Source organism: Hemiscyllium ocellatum, chromosome 10, assembly GCF_020745735.1.
Source record: "Hemiscyllium ocellatum isolate sHemOce1 chromosome 10, sHemOce1.pat.X.cur, whole genome shotgun sequence".
NCBI lineage: Eukaryota > Metazoa > Chordata > Chondrichthyes > Orectolobiformes > Hemiscylliidae > Hemiscyllium > Hemiscyllium ocellatum.
In genome coordinates this window covers 47,040,408-47,061,585 of record NC_083410.1, presented here as the reverse complement: position 1 = coordinate 47,061,585, position 21,178 = coordinate 47,040,408, and the positions used below count along the sequence as shown (strand labels likewise).

Sequence of the window (21,178 nt, the reverse complement as noted above, 5' to 3'; positions counted from 1 at the left end):
AAAATTCATTACAGTGACCCAGGAAGTAAACGCTACTTGGAAGAACAACAAAGAAAATAGCTTTGTATACCTCGATTATCCGGCATTCGTTTATCCGAATTTTGGATTATCCAGACAAGGTCGCAAAGTCCTGATGCTTGGCTAAACTGCGTTATCCGGCATTCGATTATCTGAACATCTAATTAGCTGAACAAATACGTCCCACCCGTTTCGTTTGGATAATCGAGGTTCCTCTGCAGATAGTTTTTCCCTTCACCATTCCCCACACTTCAGGGAATGTACAGTGTCTACCTGTTCACTATCCAATTGGGATTACTGTAAATAAAGACATCATTGTCCTAGCAGACTCATTAGAGATGACTGATGGTGGCTTAATGTGAGAGTCACCAAGTGAGGGGAGAGGTTGAGAAGGAAACCCTTTCAATGGGTAACCTCAGCCAGTGTGAGAATTGGTCACTCTGCATCACAAACCAGCTGTCCAGCCAAGTGAGCTAATCAGGCCCTAATATTGAATGGTGCACCTAGAGCACCATACTATCTTTACATTTTCTAAACTCTAATAGAATATTTTTGAGGAGAAGTGTTGTGTGTAGAATTTAAATCTTGAATAGATAATAATTATGAGTGTTCTAGGTGAAAACGTGTATTGAATGCTTTTCTCCTTAAAACTCTTCATAAACTTTGTTCAGGGTTTAGTTGCAGATTTACAGAAACCTTATTAGCACTTTTATTGCATTCCTTAACAGACAATAAACATTTCTCACTTTCTTCTGGCAGTGAACCAATCTTTATTTTAGTCTCTATTTTATTGATACTAGCAGTCAGTAGCTCTATGTCCTTGTTCCTGTTAAGCAACAAATGTGCTTCACTACAACCTCCTCCTTAACACATCCTCACTAAGTAAATTCATCACTCATTAGTTTCTTTCTGTGACATTGTTGAAGTGTCTATCACAAAACAATCTTTTGTCCAACAATGCATCCTTTCAAAATCCAAGCAAAGCACCCTCTAATCAAAGCATATTGATAATACTTTCCCTCATATCTTACACAAAAATTCAGGAAGCTCTGCTGCAAAGGTCTCTCATGCTGATTTTTGAGCACCTAAGAAGAACAAAAGGCAATTGTTGGGCAGACGTTAAAAAGTACAAAGCCCAGTAAGCAGACTGCAAAGTGAGCACTGGAAGAAATGCAAGCATAATGATGTCTCATCCAAGCGTATTTGGAATCTTGCAGTGCTGAGACAGTGATGTGTAAGTGCTTTAGGTTCTATACTTGCATAGCAAAGTGTTTGATAAAGGGAGACCAGGTGACAGCGTGATGGGAAAATGGATAAAAATATCACAGAGTCCTGAACCTGGAGTGATGGAGATAGTGGTGTGATCATATTGATGCTGATAGCAATTGTTTAGTTGTATGCAAATATTAGTTTGATGAAAAATGAGGATAACAGGAAAGGATAGACCTCGAGAGCAACTATGTTCTACATTTAAGAACAAAGCATAAGAAACAGGAGTTTGTTATATATCACCTTGAGATTGTGTCACTGTTCGATAAGATCATCACTGTTCAGCTCCATGTTTCCTCCCAATTCCCAAATCTCTTGATTGCCTCAAGTGTCCAAAAAGTATCAAATCAAGTTTTGAATATATCCACAATTGCGCAATCACAGTCCTCTGGAATATTGTATTCCAAATACCAAAATCATCTAAGTGAAGAAATTCCTCCTCATCACTGCCTTAAAAGTTACCTCCTTGCCCTATGACCCTCTAGCTAGGATAAGCAGCCTCTTCGAACTTGCCTTACCTTCCTCTAAAAAATGTTTATGTTACAATGAGCACCTCTCATTCTTCTGAACTTCAGAGAATATAGGACAGTTTTGCATAATCTTTCCTCATAAGGCAATCCTCTCAGTCTAGCAATGAATCCAATGCTCCATTGGTGTAGCCTATCCAAGGCAAGCATGTGCTTCTTTGGCAAAGAGATCAAATCCATTCAGACATCAAGGTGCAGCTGTACCAGAGCCTTATGTAATAGCAACAACAGGTTTTAATTTTTATCCTGCAAAGACTTGCATACCATTTGCCTTCATAATTACTTTCTGTGTCTGTTTGTAAACAGAGAGCAGCGCGAGCTGGGCGGAAGTGAGGTTGGAGCGCAGAGCTGGTCGGGAAGGTAAGTGATTGGTATTTAAAGAACTTACCTCGACGCCAACGGTCTTTTCACCGCAGAGAGCGGCGCGAACTGGGCGGAAGTGAGGTTGGAGCGCAGAGCTGGTCGGGAAGGTAAGTGATTGGTATTTGAGTGGGTGTGTTCTAGACCCCAGGCTCTACTTCGTAGGGCCTCCCTCCCATCCTCCCTCTCTAACCTAACTTTAAAGTCCACAGGTAAGCGACTCAGTGTTATTGACTCGGTGTTCTTGTTTTGGAGACAAAGTGTACAGTCATGGCAGCGCAGGCAGTGGAATGTTCCTCCTGCAGGATGTTTGAGGGAGGGGTGACCATCGATACTCCTGCTGACTTCGTCTGCAGGAAATGCAGTCAGATCCTGCTCCTCACCGAACGAGTTAGGGAACTGGAACTGGAGTTGGATGAACTGAGGATTATTCGAGAGGCTGACAGAGTGATTGATAGAAGCTACAGGGACATAGTTACGCCGGAGAACAGAGGTAGCTGGGTAACAGTTAGAGGTGGGAAGGGGAAGAAGCAGGCAGTGCAGGGATCCCCTGTGGTCGTTCCCCTAAACAATAAGTATACAGCTTTGGAAACTGTTGGGGGGGGACAGCCTTGCAGGTGTAAGCTGCAGTGACGGGGTCTGTGGCGTGAGGTCTGGGTCTGAGACTCAGAAGGGAAAGGGGGAAGAGGAGGAGAGCGCTAGTTATAGGAGACTCTCTAGTTAGAGGGACGGACAGGTGGTTCTGTGGACATGGGCGAGACTCTCGGATGGTTTGTTGCCTCCCGGGTGCCAGGGTCCGAGACATCTCGGACCGTGTCTTCAGAATCCTTAAGGAGGAGGGTGTGCAGCCAGAAATCGTGGTACACATTGGCACCAACGATATAGGTAGGAAGAGGGGTGGGGAGGTCATTCAAGAGCTCAGGGAGTCAGGCTGGAAGCTAAAAGCTAGGACAGACAGAGTCGTCGTCTCTGGGTTGTTGCCGGTGCCACGTGACAGTGAGGCAAGGAATAGGGAGAGAGTGCAGTTGAACACGTGGCTGCAAGGATGGTGTAAGAGGGAGGGCTTCAGGTATTTGGACAATTGGACTGCATTCTGGGGAAGGTGGGACCTGTACAAACAGGACGGGTTGCACCTGAACCAGAAGGGCACCAATATCCTGGGGGGTAGGTTTGCTAGCACTCTTCGGGGGGGTTTAAACTAATTTGGCAGGGGGATGGGATCCGGACTTGTAGTCCAGCAAGTAAGCTAGCTGTTTGTCAGGATGTCCAAGAATGTAGGGAGGCTGTGGAGAAGGTAGCACTGACAGGGAATACTTGCGGACACAGAGATGGGCTCAAGTGCGTATACTTCAACGCAAGGAGTATCAGAAATAAGGTGGGTGAACTTAAGGCGTGGATCGGTACCTGGGACTACGATGTTGTGGCCATCACGGAAACGTGGATAGATGAGGGACAGGAATGATTGTTGGAGGTTCCTGGTTTCAGATGTTTCAGTAAGATTAGGGAGGGTGGTAAAAAAGGAGGGGGGGGGGTGGCATTGCTAATTAGAAATGGTATAACGGCTGCAGAAAGGAAGTTTGAGGGGGATCTGCCTTTGGAGGTAGTATGGGCTGAAGTCAGAAATAGGAAAGGTGCAGTCACCTTGTTGGGTGTTTACTATAGGCCCCCCAATAGCAGCAGAGATGTGGAGAAACAGATTGAGAAACAGATTTTGGAAAGGTGCAGAAGCCACAGGGTCGTAGTCATGGGCGACTTCAACTTCCCAAATATTGATTGGAAGCTCTTTAGATCAAGTAGATTGGATGGGGCGGTGTTTGTGCAGTGTGTCCAGGAAGCTTTTCTAACTCAATATGTAGATTGTCTGACCAGAGGGAAGGCCATATTGGATTTGGTACTCGGCAATGAACCGGGACAAGTGATGGGCTGGTTAGTGGGTGAACACTTTGGTGATGGTGACCACAATTCTGTGACTTTCACCTTGGTTATGGAGAGAGATAGGTGCGCACAACAGGGTAGATTTTACAATTGGGGGAAGGGAAATTACGATGCTGTAAGATAGGACTTGAGGAGCATAAGTTGGGAGCATAGGCTATCAGGGAAGGATTTAGTGGAAATGTGGAACTTTTTCAAGGAACAGATACAACGTGTCCTTGATATGTATGTACCTATCAGGCAGGAAAGAAATGGTCGTGTGAGGGAGCCTTGGTTGACGAGGGAGGTTGAATGTCTAGTAAAGAGGAAGAAGGAGGCTTACATAAGGTTGAGGAGACAGGGTTCAGACAGAGAGTGGAGGGATAGAGGATAGCCAGAAGGGACCTGAAGAAAGGGATTAGGAGAGCTAAGAGAGGGCATGAAAAATCCTTGGCGGATAGGATCAAGGATAACCCCAAGGCATTTTATGCGTATGTGAGAAACATGAGAATGACGAGAACGAGGGTAGGTCCAATCAAGGACAGTAGTGGGAGATTGTGTATTGAGTCGGAAGAGATAGGAGAGGTCTTGAATGAGTACTTTTCTTCAGTATTTACGAACGAGAGGGACCGTATTGTTGAAGAGGAGAGTGTGAAACGGACTGGTAAGCTAGAAGGGATACTTGTTAGGAAGGAAGATATGTTGGACATTTTGAACAACTTGAGGATAGACAAGTCCCCTGGGCATGACGGGATATATCCTAGGATTATGTGGGAAGCGAGAGAGGAAATTGCAGTACCGTTGGCAATGATCTTTTCGTCTTCACTGTCAACGGGGGTGGTACCAGGGGACTGGAGAATAGCGAATGTTGTGCCCCTGTTCAAAAAAGGGAATAGGGATAACCCCGGGAATTACAGGCCAGTTAGTCTTACTTCTGTGGTAGGCAAAGTAATGGAAAGGGTACTGAGGGATAGGATTTATGAGTATCTGGAAAGACACTGCTTGATTAGGGACAGCCAGCACGGATTTGTGAAGGGTAGGTCTTGCCTTACAAGTCTTATTGAATTCTTTGAAGAGGTGACCAAGCATGTGGATGAGGGTAGAGCAGTGGATGTAGTGTATGTGGATTTTAGGAAGGCATTTGATAAGGTTCCCCATGGTAGGCTTATGCAGAAAGTCAGGAAGCATGGGATAGAGGGAAATTTGGCCAATTGGATAGAAAACTGGCTAACCGGTCGAAGTCAGAGAGTGGTGGTAGATAGTAAATATTCAGCCTGGAGCCCAGTTACAAGTGGAGTTCCGCAGGGATCAGTTCTGGGTCCTCTGCTGTTTGTAATTTTTATTAATGACTTGGATGAGGGAGTCGAAGGGTGGGTCAGTAAATTTGCAGATGATACGAAGATTGGTGGAGTTGTGGACAGTGAGGAGGGCTGTTGTCGGCTGCAAAGGGACTTAGATATGATGCAGAGCTGGGCTGAGGAGTGGCAGATGGAGTTCAACCCTGCCAAGTGTGAGGTTGTCCATTTTGGAAGAACAAATAAGAATGCGGAATACAGGGTTAACGGTAGGGTTCTCAGTCAGGTGGAGGAACAGAGGGATCTTGGGGTCTAGGTACACAGATCTTTGAAAGTTGCCACTCAGGTGGATAGAGCTTGTAAGAAGGCCTATGGTGTATTAGCGTTCATTTGCAGAGGGATTGAATTCAAGAGTCGTGAAGTGATGTTGCAGCTGTACAGGACTTTGGTTAGGCCACATTTGGAGTACTGTGTGCAGTTCTGGTCGCCTCACTTTAGGAAAGATGTGGAAGCTTTGGAGAGGGTGCAGAGAAGATTTACCATGATGTTGCCTGGAATGGAGAATAGGTCGTACGAGGATAAGTTGAGAGTTCTCGGCCTTTTCTCGTTGGAACGGCGAAGGATGAGGGGTGACTTGATAGAGGTTTATAAGATGATCAGAGGAATAGATAGAGTAGACAGTCAGAAACTTTTTCCCCGGGTACAACAGAGTGTTACAAGAGGACATAAATTTAAGGTGAAGGGTGGAAGGTATAGGGGAGATGTCAGGGGTGGGTTCTTTACCCAGAGAGTGGGCATGGAACGCGCTGCCCGTGGGAGTGGTAGAATCAGAATCATTGGCGACCTTTAAGTGGCAATTGGATAGGTACATGGATGGGTGCTTAATCTAGGATAGATGTTCGGCACAACATCGTGGGCCGAAGGGCCTGTTCTGTGCTGTATTGTTCTATGTTCTATGTTCTAATGTGAGTTGTAAACAAAATCAACTAAATTCCTCTGTATAGCAGCATTTTAAAATATTATGATTTCCTATTCTTTTACCAAAGTAGAAAATGTCACTTAATTCTAAAGGTATGGATTTCTGATCACAACTCTCCAGTTAATGAAATTTCAATCTTGGCAATACCACCGACAGCAAAATAAGTGGAGTATAAATCATATCAATCAACATTAAAAAATCAGTAGAAACTGACAGGAAAGAAGGCAGAAACACAACAATGTAAAAATGTTGCTGCAAAGGTACTTTCAGCATTAGAGAATGGGGTATCTAACCAAGTCAATAAAATTTAGAATGGTTGGGGTTGATGTAGGGCAAGAGGAAAAAGAATTTCCTCATCTGTTCCAGTGGTCATGCCTGTGGAAGCACAAGCCGGGATCAGACTGCTTCTGCTGCACAACTGCAACACCCAAGGTATTGACAAACTTTTCATACAACACTAGACCTTCTTAAAATAAGTGCAAGAGATACTGGTTTCAAATAGTAATCAGTCATAATAATGTAAGCATTAATAAAAAAAAACAATTTTGCCGAACAATTCTTTGAAGGGAAATTCTTTCTGCTGGAACTAATAATAATCAGCTTTGGCAATGTCCTTGAGTGCTATATAATGAAAAACCAGCATGATGATTTTCCTGATTTTACTGTAGACAGTTCTGAACCAGACTTCTATCATTAAAATGTGGAACATGTTATTAAGTAAGCTGACAGCACTCTATTGTGGTTAATGGGCTCCTCAATTTCGGTTTGACAACCAAGCCAATCCAGACGTTATCTCAAGTCCTCGTCCAGCACATCCAGCTAAATTTGGCGAATAGTATCCAAGAGAAGAACTTTGATGATTGCCCTCTCTTTACCCCAAGATCATTGCAGTTAATTCTATACAAACACATTCCTAATCGGTATTGTTCACTTATTCAGTAAGTAAACCCAATGAGTTCTCAGAGATAATCTCAATGCTTTTTGGAAAAACTTTCTGCCATAATTGTCCCTTACCAAAATTACTGAACTAGACAGGTTTTGACTGTCTAAAACACTCAAATAAGTTGAAGGGTTTCATCCAATTAAACACCTTCTGGACACTTTGTTCACACATTATACATTAGTGAGGGTAATATCCAAATGAAAAGGTACTGTAGACCTGCGACCAATGAGCTCAAATTTGTTCTAACTACTTCATCAATTCTCTTGAATGACTGAACTCAGTGTTGTCCAATATAAATTGCTGACTAGCCATGTGTGGTGGTCACATGCATTAATTTCAGTAGAAAATACCAAACATAATAATGAATGAGCCACATCGAGATTCCCAATTATTCAAATGGTTAACACATGAAGCACAGAACAACATTAACTGTCTAACAATAAAATAAATTTTAAAACTGATATTATAACCATACAAAATCATATTTAATCATATATTGTGATGGAAAAAATCACTGTTAATTAATTGGCTGGGGCTGAATAAATAGCATGTTTGGTAAATATGAAAATCAGGTAATAAACTGAATATTAATAATTCATGAAACCACTTCAAGGGATAGTTATCATAAATCAACTAAGCAAACTAACTGGATGTTCATCTCATGCCCATTTGTGGAACCTCAAAACTGCAAAATAGCGATTGCATTTACCCATTTGACATGAAGATTTAGAGTTATAGTTACACAGCAAGGAGACAGACTCTTCAGTCCATCTTGTCCATACTAACCAGGTTTCCTAAACTAAACTAATTCCATTTGCCTGCATTTAACCCATATACCTCTAAACCTTTCCTTCTCAAGTAGCTATTCAAGGGGTGGCATGGTGGTTCAGTGGTTAGCACAAGGAACCAGGTGTGATTCCAGCCTTGGATGACCACCTGTGTGGAGTGTGTACATTCTCCCTGTGTATGCATGGGTTTCCTCCGGATGTTCTGGTTTCCTCCCCCAATCCAAAGATGTCCAGGCTAGATGTGTTGGCCATGCTAAAATTGCCCAGAGTGTTCAGGGATGTGTAGGTTAGGTGCATGAGTAAAATGTAGGGGAATGGGTCAGAGTGGGATACACTTCAGAGGACTGGTGGGGCCGAATGGCCTGTTTCCACACAGTAGGGATTCTAATGCCTGTTAAAGATTGTACTGTACCCGCATTCTACAACTTCCACTGGCAGTTCTTTCCATGTATGAAACACCCCTTTGTGAAAAAAAGCTGTCTCACATGTCCTTTTTGAATGTTTCTCCTTTCACCTTGAAATTATTCCCTCTAGTTTTAAACTCTACAATTCCAGGGAAAAGACCTTTGCTACTGACCCTATTTATGTCACCTCATGATTTTATAAACCTCTATAAAATCACCCTTCAACGTCCTACGCTCCAGTGAGAAAAGTCCCAGCTTATCCAGCCTTTCCTTCCAACTCAAACTCTCCATTTCCCATAAAATCCTGGGAAATCTTTTCTCCAATGTAATAATGTCCTTCCTATAGACAGGTGACCAGAACTTAAAGTACTCTAAAAGTGGCCTCACCCATGTCCTATATAACTGCAACAAGATGTCCTAACTCCTGTACTCAATGGTCCGAGCAATTGAGCACACTAAATACCTTCTTTACTGCTATATCCCTCTGTTCTACAACACTTCCCACAGCCATACCATTAACTGTGTAAGTCCTGTCCTTGTTCATCTTACCAAAATGCAACACCTCACATTTACCTAAATTAAACTCCATCTGTCACTCCTTGGCTCAAACCATCAAGATCCCTTAGTATTCTTAGATAACATTTCTCACTGTCTTCCATACAAGCAATTTTGGTTTTTACCGCAAACTTTCACAAACTACTCACCATGCTTCCTATATTCTCATCCAAAGTGTTTACATAAATGACAAACAACAGTGGACCAACACGGATTCCTGGGGAACATCTCTGATCAATGGCCTGCAGTCCAAAACAAAATAACCCTTCACCACCACTCTCTGTCTCCTACTGTCAAGTCAACTTTGTATCCAATTGGCAAGGTCTCCCTGAATTCTATGTGATCTCCATGTGATCTAACTTTACAAACCAATCCATTATGCAGAACCTTGTCAAAGGTCTTGCTAAAGTCCATTTCGAACGTTCAGTTTCAGATTTCAGTTTTGATCCCCATCCAAATGCAGGAGATTTACAGGTACCAAACTCGACTTCTGCTGAGGACTCTTGGTCCTCCTGACACCATACAAATTTAAACAAAACACTTGTCTATTATATTTTTAGTTTTTAACTCGAGGACCAATGGTTAAGCTACTCAATACCTTCAAAATTCAGCATAATTAAACCACATCCTTTTGCACACAGACAGACAGACGTGCTATTTGCAATCCATCTCAAAATGACAACAGACGAATCTTAGGCATTAACAGGACAGACACCCTCACCCCATTTTTCAACTTTTAGTGATTTGTTCTTAGATGAATAACGTCCATCAGCAATTGAAAGTTCACCTCATGGTACAGCATTAAACACTGATGCTTTCTAATTATATTTACAGCAGTTTAAGCAGAACATTGGCTATAACACATTCTTGTCACTTTTGTGAACAGCAGAAAACAGTAACAACCATGAACAACTGCAAGGCAAAAACAGTCTCATTCGTATTAACCATTGAGAATACCCAATTCTGGAGGACTGACTAACCATCCAAGGTATCTGTTCTCGCAAGGCCTTCTCAAAGCATGCACTTACAAAGTGAAGAATGGGCACTTGTAGATCAATGCATTTGCTGCTGCATGGCTTTAGCTCGGGGCAGTATAACATACATCGAGCTCTTTTGGATTTGCTTATAAATAAGATGGGAAATTAATCTGGCAAGTTAGGAGTACAATATCCTCCTGCAGCTTTATATGGTACAATTCACCCAAAATTGGAATAAAAGCTTTTATACAAATGCAAGTTGATATTTCCAAATAAAATGTTGGCACTCTTTCCAAATTTGAAGCTCATTCATCTCTTGTCATACATGAGATGAAACAGCTTGTAATCAGTATAACATTAATATGGTACTAGTAAGATTCCAACTATCCTGATGATGTAGCACTAGTTGCGCATTCCTGAATCTTGCTTACAAATGATTCCTGAATCTTCTCTCCCATGCCTGTAATTTGTTCTCTTTCATAATAAGAATCCTGGAAGCCATAGTTATGAGACAAAGTGTCTCATGTCTACTCTTTGTCAGTTTAAATACCATACTACTGATCCGACTGGAAATGGATCCATGGTGACAATTATATTAATGTCTTGATTCACAACATGATATACATATATAGGTAAAGGAGGTACCACCTTTAGCCAACTCATGAAACATGCAAAGAATAACATCAAGCTGGCTCCCAGGACCAAGATATTGCTTTTTGAGATACATGTTCTCTGCACCTATTGGTATGGCTGTGAAACATGAAAGACTTACAATCATCAAGAAAAGCAACAAAACAATTTTAACTTCACTGTTTGAGTGCATTCTGGGCTTTTAAATATTGTTCACAAGGTGAAGATATCATTGAACATTTACTCCAAATTCTTAATTGCTCTTCAAAAAGTAGTTTTTGGATTAGTGGTGCTGGAAAAGCACAGCAGTTCAGGCAGCAGCCGAGGAGCAGCAAAATCGACGTTTCGGGCAAAAACCCTTCATTAGGAATAAAGGCAGAGAGCCTGAAGCGTGGAAAGATAAGGTAGAGGAGGGTGGGGGTGGGGAGAAAGTAGCATAGAGTACAATGGGTGAGTGAGGGAGGGGATGAAGGTGATAGGTCAGGGAGGAGAGGGTGGAGTGGATAGGTGGAAAAGGAGATAGGCAGGTAGGACAAGTCCGAACAAGTCATGGGGACAGTGCTGAACTAGAAGTCTGGAGCTAGGGTGAGGTGGGGGAAGGGGAAATGAGGAAACTGTTGAAGTCCACATTGATGCCCTGGGGTTGAAATGTTCCGAGGCGGAAGATGAGGTGTTCTTCCTCCAGGCGTCTGGTGGTGAGGGAGCGGCGGTGAAGGAGGCCCAGGACCTCCATGTCCTTGGCAGAGTGGGAGGGGAAGTTGAAATGTTGGGCCACAGGGCGGTGTGGTAGATTGGTGTGGGTGTCCCGGAGCTGTTCCCTAAACCGCTCTGCTAGGAGGCGTCCAGTCTCCCCAATGTAGAGGAGACAGCATCGAGAGCAACAGATACAATAAATGATATTAGTGGATGTGCAGGTAAAGTAGTGGTGAGCTGCTTTGGTGAGCCACTGCAATTAATGTAGATACAGCCACAGGGCTGTTTGGGAGGAAGTTCTTGGATCTTGACCCAGTGAAAGAATAGTGATATAGCTACAAAAGTCAGAATGGTGTCAGACTTGGAGAGGAATCTCTGGTAAAGGTGTTCCCATGAACCTTTTGCCTTTTTCTTTCCAGGTGGTTTTAGATTTGGAATGTGCTGTTGAAGGAACCTGATGAGCAGCCAGAGTACATCTGGCAGTGTGTCAATGGTGGAGTAGGTGAATGTTTAATCTCATGGAAGGATGAAAACACTAAATTTTTTTCAGTGGAAAATTTCTCAAGTATGTTTGCACTTTTCAAATAGCAGTGACTTCGCTGGTTCAGGAACATTGGCTAGATGGCAGGCAGTGTTTTTTGCATGGTGAGGTAGCCAGATACAGAAGTTGAGTATAGTACTTAAAGTTCTGCCTGGGGGATGAAATGAGGACTCCAAAACTCAATATTCACACTAAGGAGACATTAACTGACAACAGTGAAGAACAGTGACATCAACTGTGGGCAGATGTGCATCACCACAACAATCAATGGATATTGCAGCTTGGAACAGACACCTTCACCAAGAATGACAACACGGCTGGTAGCTTAAAACTATTATATTCAGGATTGAAATATCAAAACGTAAATGCTGCATTCTGCAATGAATCCAAAACTATGAATGACTGAAGATCTCCATAAGCAAACATGGTGTTAACATTTTGTGATGGGAATCTCTGAGATAAGCTGCTTATCCGCAACCAAAAATTAAAGCTGAAAAATATTTCCTTCCTGTGAAAAGCACAGCAGAACTTCAAACTTTTAGAAGGACAACAAATGCATCCTGAGATGTTCTGCATTGCCACATGCACACTCTCGATCTTTCACGCTCTCATTCAGCTGTTCCCAGTCTCATTTCAGTATTATGACTCTATGACTCTATTCATCTCATTTGACACTTTAATAAACTTTTTTTCTTCCTTTCGGGTATTCAGGAATGCAAGCTCCAAAATATTTCAAAGAACAGTCATACAGCATTCGAAATGTTAACTCTTTTTCTCTCCTCACGGATGCTGCCAGGTCTGCTGAGTTTCTTTATTATTAATTTAGATTTGCAGCATCCACAGTATTTTGGTGTTAAATTAAGAGTGAGTCCCTAACAGGATTAGGGCAATGTACAGATGAACTTGGAGAACTTAAATGGGCCGTGGGATCATTAAGGTCCAATTCTACGAATTATAATACATGTTGTCGTGCTCCCCATAAAATGTGCCTTTTGATGGCTCCACGTTTTGTTTTTCTCTATACTGCTGTTCCCTTGGTGATTCCTGCAACACTATATTGTAAATCACTGGCAAGACAAATGCTGGAAATCTGAAATAAAAATAAAAAATGCTGCAAGTATACAAGTCAGACTGAAGAAGAGTGGTGTCCAATGGCTCAGGTTCATTTCCTGTACTGGCTTCAGAGTTCATGGAGGAGACCTGCCTCCTCATCTTGTCCCCATGCTTGCAGAGTCAGTACATATAAGCTACATCTAACTAATTGTCTCTAAATGAAAGCGATACCCTAATCTGGTTTGCTAATTATGTACTTAGGTCAATAAGAATTTGGAGAGAACTTTGATGGCACTACAAAGGTGTAAAAAAAAGAGTAACCAACTGTATTGTTCACATTAAGCCAACAGGGTGTGCCAAGAGTGCAAATTTGTTTTCATTCTAGCATAATACATTATTATAATAGTATAAATTATGTAAGGTTGTATGTTTATTTGTACCTAAGTGTTACTTTATTGGGATGTATGGCCATCGCCCCCATAAAATTTACACATCCAGATGCCACCCTATGGTCAAAATGTTTGCCCATCTCTACAGTATAAGTTTACCATCTGCAGAGCAAGTTGCTTACAAACCAAATTAAAATGTATCTACTCAAATATAATTAAACATTTCTGCAAACTAGCCCAACAAACTAGTTCAACTCTAGTTGTATTTTCATACTTTAGTGTACATTATTTGATAATATAATTTGACATCTGCAGAAGAACTGAATGTGTTAACTCAGTGGTAACTTGTAAAACAGATAAGACAAGAGCTGTAACACCTCATAACCCAAGAATTTCACATATTGCTCTGCTAAACTTAATGCCAAATTCTTCCAAGATTTTCAACCTCATAAGGGCCTCCACACAAATGTTTCTTTTAAACTCCTGCACAACACTCATGATTGTGTTAACATTCAACTACAGCTTTTAAATTTACAGTCTGGCAGCAGGAGAAATTCTTGAGATGTTTAGCTATGTTTAACTGGACCTTTTCTTCATTTTCTCTCATCGTGATCAGAATAGTGTGTTGGATAGTAGGGGCTAGAAAACTGTCTAAGAATGAACAGGACAATATTCAGAAGCAATTATTTCATATTAAGCAGGTCAGCATCCATGAAAATAAGGCTCCAATGTTTTTTACCAGTCTTACAATTTTGTGAAAACTTCTGCTCCCTCATTAGTTAAACTGATTTAAAACTGTAATCTTTATAAAACAGATTAAATAGAATTTCCAATAAAGTAGATCTCATATCACTTTTACATAATGTATGAGTTGATGAGCATCTCTAGTGAATAGAAGATTTTATAGCAATTGCATTAAAGATATTGTTGAACTAAGAAATTTGCAGGCATATATTAAATGTGAATATGCAAAAGTTCAGGAAAAGTGGCAGAAGTTCAACTTGAACTTCAAAATGTATGTTTTTGGCAAAAACATTAGTTTATGTTTCTCTCAAGAAAGTAGCGGTTTGACAAATTCAGGACCAAGGGCTTCAATCAGAAGTATTTTTCAAATTTAGATCAACTTATATTCTGAGTGGAAGTAACTGGACAATGTACCATCAATCTTCTCCTTCCAACTAATCTGGAATGCCCCGCCTGGAAGGGTGTTGGAAATGATGTGCAAAAATATGGAGAAAAGGCAGGAGAGAGGCACTAGTTCATGATGCTTATCTTTAGCGCTGCTGCAAACATGATGGGTGAGGGGCCACCTTGTGGGCTGTAACATTTCTGTAATTCTGTGAATTAGCTCATGTAGGGAAGCTTTATTTGAAGAAATGGATTGAAAACAAATTAATCTGAAGGGATGTGAAAAAAATGTACTCATTCCTGTGTTTTGTTTAAATTGGTTGCACATTTCAAAACATCTTGATGATTTTGAACTGATGATATTTACAAGTGTAAATATGAATGCCGATGAGGTCTCATTACTAACAAGGTTCTAATAAAATGACACAGAAAAGCACGCTGCTGTTGTATAATCCACCGAGTGCTGTATTATTCATTCAGGCTGAACAGAAATCCAATAGGTCTTGTAATCTGAATTCAAAATAAGTGAGAAAATATGACCTGCACGTCATTCTATTGAATTCATGAAAACTATCTCTTCATATCTCCAGAACTGAATTTTGTTCCTATATTCTGATGCCTGCTAGTGCCCTTGAGTTGTTTATATGTGCACATTCTAGTCCTTTCAGTAAACTTGGTGGTATAGTCAATGGATCCCAATCAATTACAAAAGCTTTTACATAACCACCAACTTTCATAGATGATTAAGATCTTTTGTTTCTTTGCAGCAGTGGAAAGAGAAGGTATTTTTGATACCGAATCAAGAGATTCCTATAGATTTGAAATTTCACCAAACTGTTGCTTTTGACTTTGATAACAAAATATACAGTCTTTATCTATTTTCTCTAAAGCTTGTTGAAAGTAGCCTGTGTTGACAACAGATATTTTTTCAAAAAAATATATTCTATATGGTTTGGAATTTAGAACTGACAGAACAATCTTGCTCTCAGAGAGAAACAGAAATGAGCTGTGTAATGGAAGGAAACCAGTTTGGTGTGCTGAAATATTAAGCTAGAGGAGGAAATGCACATTTAATATAAATATTTCTCTTTTGAGATTATAATTTGCTGTGTGGGCCTTGCTGCCATGGGCATATAACCCTGGAAAGGCTGGCTCTTGGATCATTTGCATCCGGAGTCTTTTTGCTAAGTGGATGGCTGGCTGATTATGTCTATAAATGTGGATAACTGTGTAACCAATTAATGTTTATTTCCCCTTCGGAGAAAGAAGATCAACAATGACTTTTGAGACTGTTCCATTCTCTAGCTGACAGTTTCAGTTTAAAGCAACCAATATCGGCATCAGGCATTTGTAATGCAGGTAGCAACTTAAGACAAAGCTGTAAATGCTCTCCTAATAGAACCTCATTCTCAAGAAAGCAACCATCAATAAAGCAGTCTGTCCTTTCCCAATTTCCCGTCAGTCAGTGGAATAATTTTGTTTGGCCCACATGAGAAACATAGTATCCTCAGAGCAAATTACTGCAGGTGCTGGAATCTGTACCCAAAACAAAAAGTGCTGGAAATCACAGCGGGTCAGGCAGTATCAGTGGAGAGAGAATAAGCCACTATTTTGAGTCTAGATGACTCTCCATCAGTTCAATATAGTATTCTGAGACACTGATGGTTACATTCAAAAGGCTTTGTTGTCCCAGAGGTGTGGCTATCTCTGAGTGAATGCCTACCAATGTCTATGGTTTGTGGCCTGTCAGGCAACCTCTGCTCCACCTCTTGAGCTTCCTTTTCAACCTAAAGGTGAATATGTCAAGAACATCTTTGCCACAAAGTAATACTGCTAAACTCAAAATTAAAAGCATTAATCCTGAAACAATATTTCCACTTTGTCTTAGTGGAATGTGAAGTTACAGATAATCAGATATGGTTCTCAGAATTTTGCTTAAATGGATGGTCTTCAACACTTTCACTTTCTTACTTCTACCAGAAATGCCTTGCTTATTGCAAATTGTTTTCCATGGAAGATAAATATTTCACATCAGACACACATAAATAATTTGTATTGACACAAGTATTGATTATTGCAAACACTGTAGGACTCCAATATCAGCATAAAGGGTAAATGAAAAAGGCCACTTCACCAGAATGGTCTTCCCTTACTTTCCCATCCTCCAAAGGCCTGAAGAAAAACCTGACACAATGTGTCTGAATTGCAATGATTTAGCAAATCATCGGCGTATGATGACTAATAAATGGATACAGCAGTACATGTGTTAGTAATGAAGTGAGCTGACTCACAAAACCAATATAATGTGGTGGTAGCAGTCACTACACTAACGTTGAAGTAACTTTATTTCCTTCAGCCAAAAATGTTAATCTGTTGACAAAATAGACACAAAGGAACACTGAATCTTTCAGTGGAAGACAGAAAGTTGATAATGTTGGAATTTAAAACTTCTTTTCCCCTTGAGTAAAAACCTTTTCTTGTATAGTTATTGAACAATAAGTATTCAACTCTTCTGCATGATTTAGTAGGAAATACTTTGTTTTTACATTTAGAACAACAAAATCTTTCTAATGTGAGCTCATTCAGAATTCACAGTTTCCATGTACCGTGATCAAACATCCCAAAACCTTTTAGGGTGCAGTGTAGGTGGGTAGTGAAGCTGCCACTGGTAAAATAATATTTTGCCATATACTCTTTACTTAAACAACAAATATTGAACAATTTTGGTAGCAGTCAAGGAGATACAAAGTTTTCTAAGCATTAGTGTTACACGTTTGTAAACTTCTTAACACAAATGTTTTCCCTGGAGAGTCGGAGGCTGAGGGGTGACCTTATAGAGGTTTATAAAATCATGAGGGGCATGGATATGCTAAATAGACAAGGCCTTTTCCCTGGGGTGGGCGAGTCTAAAACTGGAGAGCATAGGTTTAATGTGAGAGGGGAAAGATTTAAAAGGGACCTAAGGGGCAATTTTTTTCACAGAGAGGGTGGTGAATGTATGAAATGGGCAGCCAGAAGAAATAGTGGAAGCTGGTACAATGACAACATTTAAGAGGCATCTGGATGGGTGTATGAATAGGAAGGGTTGAGAGGAATATGGGACATGTGCTGGCAAATGGGACTACATAAATTTAGGATATCTGGTCAGCATGGATGAGTTGGACCAAAGGTCTGTTTCTATACTGTACATCTCTATGACAACAGAAATATTTAAATAAATTTCTGGTGCTGTAAAATCCATTATCCGTGAATATTCTGGATACTAAAACACTAGAAACACATAACTAGGTAAAAGTGATTACAATGTTGCAAATTAAGCAGTGTAACTTTTATAATGCCATTAAGTATCCTGCCAGAGAGGTGTCAGCAGTGGAGAATGCATTCCACTGGTTATATTTTATGAGTCTTTGCTCCGAGATTGATTTAATTTGAAAGTCTTAATCAGCTGATCACTAATTGTTAGGCTTGATGGGGCAGTGTGCAATGTGCTTGGATCTCTCCAGCATCCACATTGTGGAAGTTGATTCAAGTCTAAGCTAGCTAGAGTCACACAGTACGGAAACACAACTTTTGGTTCAACCAGTCCCTGCTGCAGATAATCCCAACTAAACTAGTCCTATCTATGTGCTTCTAGCCCATCCTTCCAAACTCTTCCTATTCATGTACTTATCCAAATGTCTTTTAAATGTTGTAATTGTACCACTTCCTCAGGAAGTTCACTCCACATGTGAATCACACTCTATGTAAAAGATTTGTCCTTCATGTGTTTTTCAAATCTCTAACCTCTCACCTTAAATATGTTGTTGTACAGGATTATAATTTTTTGTTTCAAATGGAAATGAGAAACCTGCCTAGTAGAAAACCTATCTGTCTGAACAACCACATGTAATATCCCTAACATTGACTCCACATCACTTTTTCCCTGTGTCTGTGCAGCCATTGGGATACAATGCTACAGTAATGGTCTTCCATAAATGTAAATTGTTGTTGTTGCTCTTGAAGGGAACTAGGTCTCAATTTGGAAGGCCTGTTAAGATTTAATTCTTGGACAGTTAAAATGACAACTGGAAACTGGTTGTGTGGATGATCTAACCTTTGGAGAAAATTGCCTTTTAATACATGACAATCAAGTTACAAGGCAGTTTGAATTTACCACAATATTTTCAACCCACTCGTTCTGATTTAATAGATTCTTTCAAGAACAAGGGAATTGGAGGAGGAAACATTTGTGTTTCCAGATGTGAGTGAAACCTGTCAGCTCAGCTACAGTTTTTGAGCAGAAATACAAAACCTCAGATGACTTATATTAACTTGTTTCAATGGTCGCATCTGTATTCTTATGTTGAAGCTCCACTTCAGTATTCAAATACAGGCTGAGTTGTCATAACAGACTTACTTTGGTCCACCACAGGCAGTCATTAAAAACAATTAACTGTAATGTATATTAACAGATTAAACTTTCAGATGAGACATTAAACCAAAGCCTCATTTATCTGTTCCAGTGGTTTAATTGGACACTAAAAGCTACTGCAGCACTACTGAGAGAAAGAAATAAGAACTCTCCCAGCGTCTCACAACATTCTACTCCAGTTCTGTGTAGAAAGCGCTGGAACTAGAAGAATGGAACCATTGCAATGAATTGTTTCAGAAGAAGGGAAAAAAAACACTAAAAGAGAAGAATCATGTTGAGATAGATGAAGTTGAGCTATTGGTCAGAATTTTACTAGCCTTCTTGAAATGGGCTAGGAGAAAGGAAGGTTTGTAAAACAGCAACAGAGGAGAGAGATGCCTGACATGTTCCCATCACCATAGGTGATTGGGAAGGGTAGTTGGGTAGATGCCAATCTACCGGACAGCCAATTAATTCAGTGAATTGGACAATTAGCCACCATTATAAACTGCTCTAGCAGCAATACTCTAGCAATGGGACAGTCCCCAGTTAATACTTCAATGTTCCATTTGTTGGGCCTTGTCTGGTTAACCCTACCAATAAAAAGAATCTCAGAGTGAAAATGCCCTCTCGTACTTTCCGATCCTTGACAGTGGTAACCTCAATTGTGCCCTACCTGATACTGGCGAGTTGCAAGTTTTCAGACCAGGCCTCAATTCTGATCATCCCATTCATAGTTTCTTACAAGATTGCAGCCAGTACTTTTACTCTGGCATCCAACTGTTCAACTGGGCAGGCTTGGATCTGACATCTATCCCAGAAGTGGGATGTCCTGAGCTCTTGTAAACTTCTGGCCTTGGGGACAGAATAGCTAATGGATAGTTCTTTAAATAATAATGTAGATTGGAACATGCTTCAAACTCGGTTACTTGTGCTGAATTCAGAATCAATCCTAATCTCCTTGTTAGCCAATTCAGGGCTCTCTGAGACAAACCACTCCATCAAATTGTTAAACATTCCACGCAAATCAGCACTTCTGATCAGTTAGACAGAACAGTATTCTGCAGCTGAAGAATTACCTAAGGCTAGTTCAAAATCAAATCTCTAGTTCATTATTTTGGGCTTTTAGGTGAGTTTCCTCTCATTACTCTGCCTGCTGAAGATATTAAATGAAATCCCTGAGACAAGTGCCTAAGGTACTAGCTTTAAAGACAGTCAGAGTTGGTAATTAAAACATAAGCAGTGAAGGAATTGCCATTTATTTATAATGGACAGTTCAGCTACTGACTGATTTAATTTGTAGTGTCAATCATTGTAATCTTCAAATCATCAAGCACTTTTAAGACTACAGACTGTTTTTTTGAAGCTATGTAGATGATCCCAGTTCAGAGAAGCAAACATTGAACAGGCAGGGGATCTTTTATTGAGGGAATAGATGGTTGGGGTAATCACTTAATAGAAGAGTTTAAAATTATGGGGAACCTGTTTGGTCAAGCAGAGAAAATGGTTCTACTTGTAGGGTAATCTAAATCTAGGAGTTATGAAAAAAAGATAAGTAGAATAAATAAAAAGAAGATAATTCAACAAGCAATTTCAGAGAAACTTCTTTACCCAGTTAGAGTGTGGGCCTTACTGTACAATATGGAGTAGATGAGGCAAATAACATACAAGCATTTGAGGCGAGCCAAATGAAAAGCACAGTAGAAGGGTTCTGACTTAAAAGGTTGGATGAAGAAATGTACGAAGAGGATCATGTGAACCATAAATATTGAGAAAGAGCAGCTAGGCCTAAACACAAATACTTTGTAATTCTCAGTAGTGTAACAGAATTTTAAGAGTTATTGAAATCATGCGTGAGCACTTGAATTTATTGTGAATGTGTCAAAATGTTGCATTTTATACACAAACACTTGAAATGTTCAAAAATCCAAAAGTGCATCCAACATGAAATACTATCTGAAATTTCCCTTCATCAGATGCTTTTAAAGTATGATTTGATTTGAAAAGAGACAGGAAAGTAAATATATTTGAAAAGTAAATATACCAAAGGTGCAAAACAACTACACATCCAAGTGTTTCAGTTTACATACATCATAAATGCACATATTGGAACTAACTCCTATCCTCAACACTTCACCTTATTACCTAACTCCTCACATTCAAACACAGTCCACAGAATTTCCTCCATGTCACACATATTCCTCTCTTGTCCAATTTGCTTGCTGCATTAATACACATTCTTCCTTGTTCAACAGCATGTATACAACAGCACTACTAAAATAGATGTTCCATTGATGTTTTTGAAACGTACAGCAAATCATTCAATAT

The 21,178-nt window shown here is 40.3% G+C and overlaps 1 protein-coding gene across 3 annotated transcripts in view; it reads right to left on the bottom strand.

Moving 5' to 3' along the window:
• Nucleotides 1-21,178, bottom strand: part of LOC132819751 (tyrosine-protein phosphatase non-receptor type 14-like) — a 267,055-nt gene that overhangs the window by 108,847 nt on the left and 137,030 nt on the right. The gene's annotated exons all lie outside the window — the stretch shown is intronic.